Source organism: Sander lucioperca, chromosome 16 (assembly GCF_008315115.2).
Source record: "Sander lucioperca isolate FBNREF2018 chromosome 16, SLUC_FBN_1.2, whole genome shotgun sequence".
Classification (NCBI taxonomy): domain Eukaryota; kingdom Metazoa; phylum Chordata; class Actinopteri; order Perciformes; family Percidae; genus Sander; species Sander lucioperca.
The window spans coordinates 30,495,861-30,503,248 of NC_050188.1; positions in this window are offsets into that span (position 1 = coordinate 30,495,861).

Here is a 7,388-nt window from a genome sequence, read left to right on the forward strand (position 1 = left end):
TGCGCTGACCAATGGGAGATGAGAATCAGACGGAGGTGTGTTAAATGTCTTCCCCTGCCAGTTGTTCGGTTTGACTCCCGAAATGTTTGGTCGTGTTTTAAGACCTCGGCGAGTCTCAGTGAGTAATTCATCTCTTTTACTACTTTTACTTGGAGCTTTACTTGTGTAGTGAAATAATTCGGTAGTTTTCTGGTTATTTCGGTGTTTTGGTGGATCTTTGTGGTGAAATTTGACTTTAAGTCGCTCATTCATTCAGAATCAAATGTTTGCATTTAGGCTACCGTAGGCTAGTTGCGTGACACAGTACGTTAAGTAAGGTGTAACGTTAGCATGCTTTATGGTTTATTCAGTGGTGGGAACGTAACTAAGTAGTCTACATTTACTCAAGTACTGTACAATTTTGCGGGTACTTTTATTTTACTTGAGTAGAATATTTCCATTTTCTGCTACTTAATGCTTCTACTCCACTACATTTTGGAGGGAAATCTACTTTTTACTTCACTACATTTTGGAGGGAAATGTTGTAGCCTACTTTTTACTTCACTACATTTTGGAGGGAAATATTTTTTACTGAAAAAGATTAAAAGCATTTTTTTTCAGCTATAGGCTATACTAATAACTTACTTTACAGATTGAGATGATTAAATATAACAAATCAATTATGAGGTATTATTATGTATAAAGATAGTAGCCGACCCTTGAAATTCAATTCACTCAGCCGTAACGTATAGGCTATAAAAGTTCCACATTTACCAGCGGCAACATTAAAACGATGAACACAGTAATACATATACTTCAATAATATAATATATTATTTTGAAGTGGGCCATAGTGGGACTGCACGATTATGGAAAAAAAAAATCATAATCACACAATATTGAAATCATGATTATTTTTTAATACAATTATTCGTTGACTTTTTGAATGATGCTGCAGTTATTGAAGTTAAAAAAAAAACGTGAAACAGTTTAAACAAATCAACAGTGAAAACACCTTGAACTGTGAAATGTCCCTTTTTGAATTCCCCTTCAGAACACAAGACATCCATCCATCTCCGTCCGCTTATCCGGGGTCGGGTCGCGGGGGCAGCAGCTCCAGCAGGGGACCCCAAACTTCTCCTTTCCCGAGCCACATTAACCAGCTCCGACTGGGGGATCCCGAGGCGTTCCCAGGCCCTCTCCGGGAACCATCATCACCTTATCAAGGTGGACAGGTTTGTGTGTCCCTATGAACCTGAGGGCTGTGTTGTCTGGAGCCTGGTGCTCCTGGTAGGGTCTCCTATGGCAAAGTGGTCTCAGGTGAGGGGCACTCTATGAATAAACGAGGAAGAGGTGAAGTTACCCTGCCCGGAGGAAGCCCGGGCCCCCGTCTGGAGCCAGGCCCAGATGGAGCGCTCGTCAGCGAGCGTGTGGTGGCCGGGTTTGCCATGGAGCCCAGCCGGGCACAGCCTGAAGAAGCAATGTGGCACCTCCCTCTCCATCCCATGGGCCCACCACCTGTGGGAGGAACCACTGGGGTCGTGTGCGCTGCCACACAGGTGGCAGTAAAGGTCAGGTCTTGGTGCTGGAACCATTCTCCGGAGTTGCCCAGGGTGTGAACGGCGGGCGGGTGTGGGGATACTCACAAGCCCCCAGCTGAGCGCTGCTACGTTGGAGTTTACCCCGGTGGATGAGAGGGTCGCCTCCCTACACCTGCGGGTTGTGGGGGGGGAAACTCTGACTGTTGTTTGTGCATATGCACCAAACAAAAGCTTGGAGTATTAGGCCTTCTTGGAGACCTTGAACACAAGATCAAGAAAAGAACACAAGACAATAAAGAGTTAACTTGCTAAATGTAATGCGCGAAATAAAAGTTTTTCTCAATTACATTGTATTTGTGATTGGAATTACTAGGGCATTTGTCCCGATTCTATTCTTTCACAATACATGGGTGCCAATTTGATTTGTATTGCGATTTACACTCACCTAAAGGATTATTAGGAACACCATACTAATACCGTGTTTGACCCCCTTTCACCTTCAGAACTGCTTTAATTCTTTGTGTCATTGATTCAACAAGGTGCTGGAAGCAATGTTGGCCCATATTGATAGGATAGCATCCCCCACACCGTTACACCACCACCACCAGCCTGCCCAGTGGTAACAAGGCATGACGAATCCATGTTCTCATTCTGTTTACGCCAAATTCTGACTCTACCATCTGAATGTCTCAACAGAAATCAAGACTCATCAGACCAGGCAACATTTTTACAGTCTTCAACTGTCCAATTTTGGTGAGCTTGTGCAAATAGTAGCCTCATTTTCCTATTTTTAGTGGAGATGAGTGGTACCCGGTGGGGTCTTCTGCTGGTGTAGCCCATCCGCCTCAAGGTTGTTGGTGTTGTGGCTTCACAAATGCTTTGCTGCAGACCTCGGTTGTAACGAGTGGTTATTTGAGTCAAAGTTGATCTTCTATCAGCTGGAATTAGTCGGCCCATTCTCCTCTGACCTCTAGCATCAACAAGGCATTTTTGCCCCGCAGGACTGCCGCATACCGGATGTTTTTCCTTTTTCAGACCATTCTTTGTAAACCCTAGAAATGGTTGTGCATGAAAATCCCAGTAACTGAGCAGATTGTGAAATACTCAGACCAGCCCGTCTGGCACCAACAACCATGCCACGCTCAAAGTTGCTTAGATCACCTTTCTTTCCCATTCTGACATTCAGTTTGGAGTTCAGGAGATTGTCTTGACCAGGACCACACCCCTAAATGCATTGAAGCAGCTGCCATGTGATTGGTTGATTAGATAAGGTGTTCCTAATAATCCTTTAGGTGAGTTATATTCATTGTGATTCTAGAAGTATTGCGATTCGATAGTATTGAGATTTTCTTTTCCTCCTTTAACAATAACAAAAGTTGAATAATACACTAAGACAATAGACAGTCTTTATTTCATTTGTGAAGAAGAACATAACCTGTATTTTCTGCTTTCGGTCTGTTTTGCTAGAAAAGGATATGATGTAGTTGCCGTGGGCGGTACCGTATAAACAGAAAATATTTAGGTGAATCATTGTTGAAAGTAAAAAAATAAAAAAATATCGACTCTAGGGAAAAGAATCAATTTTTTTTTTTCCTTACCCTATTAATGGCACAGCCCTAGTTGACGTTCTCGCAAGAGTTTGTTCCTGAGACAGAAACAGGTCTCAAACAAAGTTGGTGTTCCGTCTGAAAAATGCCATTTTAGTGTCAGAATGTTCTGGAGATATGTATCTTATGGGTCCAATATTTACTTTGTTGACAATGGGGCGAAAGAATCGGTCATAATCTGTGTTCACGTTCACTTCTCTCATTAGAATCCAAACACTCAGGACCTGCCGCTAGTCTCCTAAAGAGGCGTGGCCGTGGCGGAGAAACCCACATGACACAAATACCGGAAATTACTCTTGAGTTGTACCGTGTTTCTTTAAACCATCTCTGTCTACATTTAACATGTAAAATCTGAATAAAGTAGATGTAGTGCAGTAAAATGTACAATATCCCTAAGTATAAAGTAGCCAATCGAGTGGAAAAGAAACTAAGAGTATAAATGTTCTAGCATTATTCGTGTTTGAGTAAATGTAGCGCGTGAACAACAAACTCACAACAGAGACTCTTTGAATTCTTTTATTGTGTGCAACTTTTCATTAAGCTTCAGTAAATTGATGAAAACACACAGCTCTGTGACTGAAAACAAAACAACGTTAAAGACCTCATGAAAACAATACTGAGTTTTTACACGTGAAGTGATGGTGATAGAATCCAGGCTCCCAATATCTGCAACACAACGGCCACAGAGAGCTCGGAATAGGGCTGCACCATGAGGAAAATATGTGATAACGTTGTTAAACAACGATAATACTTACAATAGATAAACAGATATTAAAGTGTGCTCAGTTCTTTTTTTGCTGCTTTTAGTATTCTGCTGAAATACAGCAACTTCCTTGCAGAATTTAAAACAAATGAAAGCCTTTATTGAATGCTGAATTGAATATAAAAGGCACAGTTAAAAAGAATGACAGTTCCATTTTAAAGTGTAGTTTTCTACTGATATTTTCCTTCAACTAACAAAAACTCTCTCGCGATGTGTTTGTGTGTTGATAATGTGATGATTAAAAAAAAAGATTTATTGTGCAGCCCTAATTTAGAGACACATTTTCACTACAATCTGGTTGTTACAAACAAGGAATAGTGCCTTGCTCAAGTGCATTGAAGCGTCTTCAGTCGACTTATTTATCTCCTGCTGTCTGTTTTCTGTCCATATTTCCTGTTTCATGAGGTCTCAAGTCATTTTCCTTCCCAATTCACACTTGATTTACATCTTTTGTTTTCTGCTCTTTCAACAGAAGCTATTTACATTCTGATAATATAGATGTCCAGAGTTGAGTTACAGCCACATCTGTGCACAGTTTCATGGGGTGAGTGATGTCTATTTTGCTTTACGTATATTTGTACACTTGCAGTTGCGTTGCTTTGTTTCTCCTTGACAATAAAGGAATACTTTTTGCATTGTAGTCCATTTCTTCTCTGAGCACTACTAAGAACAATCTGTGAAAAGTGTAAAATAAGAGTTTAGGTAAACAAGCATTTTTTTTGTCTGGTTTTGATTAGAAATGTCTTCAGAGGAGAAAACTACAGGACTAAAACCAAAAGTGTTCCTTTAATGGGTCTGTTTTCTGTGTTAAACATGGCAGGTTATTGACTAAGCAGACATTCAGTTAATGAAAGATGTTTGAAGAGGTGACCTGGGACACATTTATGTCAACAAAGACAGAAAAACTGGCACAAAGAAATTGAAGAAAAAAAATAATCACGATTTTTTTAACACCTGCAAAAATGGCTTATTTCCTTCCCATATGTACACACGTCCTTTAACAGGAAACTAAAAAAGTAAATTCACTTTAACTTTTAATCATTGCTGCAGGTGTACTTCCTCCAAAACATCTTTAGAAAGACGATCCTTCTTAAAATGTACTGACATGATGCTGCTAAGATGTCTAAATCAATTGACAATAACAGTAAACCTAAAAGAAAGGTATGAATAAATTGCTTTTACATCATAAGAACCTGAAGCTTATGGTATTAGATAGTTCAGCGCTATACACAGCCTTTTTTATGTACATTAGATACAATATTTAGCCTTTACAAACTGTACATTCTTAAAATAGGTTTTTACTTTTGTAAAAGAAAATAAAAATGCCCTTGAATTTCTGTTGCTGCCAACTGTCAAAATCACGGACAAGTTCTTTCAAACAAATCCGTTATTTCTGCAGTAGAAATGTATGAAATGTGTCCCGTGGGACTTTAAGAGTAATGAAGTCCATTAGCATTGATGCTAGCGTGGAGGTTGGCCTGTGATTGATGGCGTGTAAATATGACACCTTCCCTTTTAAATTTAGATGGAAAAAATCCACCTCGGCTGAGAGATTCTTCAAATTCTCAAAACTACAATCTAGGACTGTACGTAAAATTTACAGAAATACCGAGTTAAAACAGAATGAATACAAATGCAAATGAAATGCTGCGCAGCATTCAAATGTTGATTTTTAGAATTGGAACGTCAACGCTAGGATTGAAGCTTTGAACTATTCAGTACAGCCTTACTCAATTCACATTTTAGCAAACAAAGATGTGCTATAAATTGATCTGTCAAGAGGTGAAACCATAGGTCATTTAATCGAGTAAGAGAAAATTAATCTGCAATAATTTTGATAATTGTAATTTTTTCAAGCAAAAGTGCCCCAAACTTTACAGTTCCAGCTCATCAAACATGTACAGCGGCTTGCATAAGTTTACACACCCATGCTAAAGTTGACTAAAAAGAGGAATAAAAAATTACCACTCACCATACCTAGAGATTGGCATGGGGTACTTTCCATAAAATCATCTCTTAATGCAAATCAAACCAGCTATGTGATGATGTGGGGCTATTTTAATTCCAAAGGCCAAGGGAACTTTATCAGGATGCATAGTATCCTGGATCCATGAAATAACTGGCCTTTAAAAATAAAAATCTGCCTGCCTCTATGGGAATTTAACATAGGGGTGTACTTACTTATGCCCCCTGTATTTTAAGGAAGAACATTTATTTATTTACGATACATTATTCATTCACAAAGAAAATTGGGGTCCTTAAAGGTTGGATTTTTCCTAATTATTTTAATTAAGGCATTAAGATCAATTTCCAAAAGATGGATTTTTATTCCTCTTTTTAATCAACTTTAACATGGGTTCATAAACGTATGCAAGCCACTGTATATTTGCTAGTTTTAGTCTTCTATGGTAGTAAACAGAAGATCTTAGGCTTTTGACTAATGGTCATGTTTTACATTTTTATCTGGCATATTATAAAAAACTAATGTCAGGATTTATCAATGAAAACAATCATTAGTTACTGCCCTACATCTGTCTTTTATACAGGGCGCATTTTTACAAGAAAAACGACTCGCACGATATGAGACAGGTGTGGAGGGACGACGTCAAAAAAGCTCAGGGAAAGAAATTTGAGGTGGAGTTCAAAAATGTGTACCTTTAAAATATTCTTTAAATTAATTTACACATGAAAGAAAACAGGGAGATTAAACCGTGCATTATCAGGACAGTGCCTCTTGACTAACTTTCACTCTCATGCAGATACAATGTTTTTATCAGAGAGGGTGTCATATTCCTCAAATAGTTGTATGTCAGTTTAAGGCAAGTTGGGCTTTGATAGTTGGAGATCTGGCCAATGTGAACTTTTGTTAGTTACTTTACCTTCAGTAAAATCCCAGAAATGGTCATTTAAAATTGTAGGCATTGAACGTGCAACATTTTAAAGCTGCTGCACTTGACAGGATTACAAGCAATAAAATAAAAAACAGAATCCAAACAAGCATTTCATTATAATAAATAATGATTAAGTGTGCAAACTGTCTTTGTGCGTTACTGCCTCTCTGTGCACCTGCAGCTGAAAGGCATTATTACAGAAACTGTGCAAATAATCGGCTCCTGCACTAAACATATCCTTTTCATCTCACAGGAAAATAGAAACAATGTAATTTAATGTTTTTCAAAGTGCCATTTTGTTCCGTTTAAGCTTCACTGAGGTGCAGTTACATCCGATAACCACAGGAGGGCAGCATTAAAACATAAAAGTGAAGAATTATTGCCTTATTTGATGAAGCTCAAATCTTTCTATAATTTATCAAATAAGCTTTGCAAGCACATTCTAGTTTTGTGTGGACGTTGATGTAACTTTCTCTGCCACCAAAAACAGATTGAAGTCCACCTTTATGCCCTAAATCACCTGCTGTCAAGTTGGCGTCCAGTAAAACTGACCAAACGTCATCAGACTGGCGGCTTTCAGAAAAGCTTAAAGATAAAAAAAAATAAAA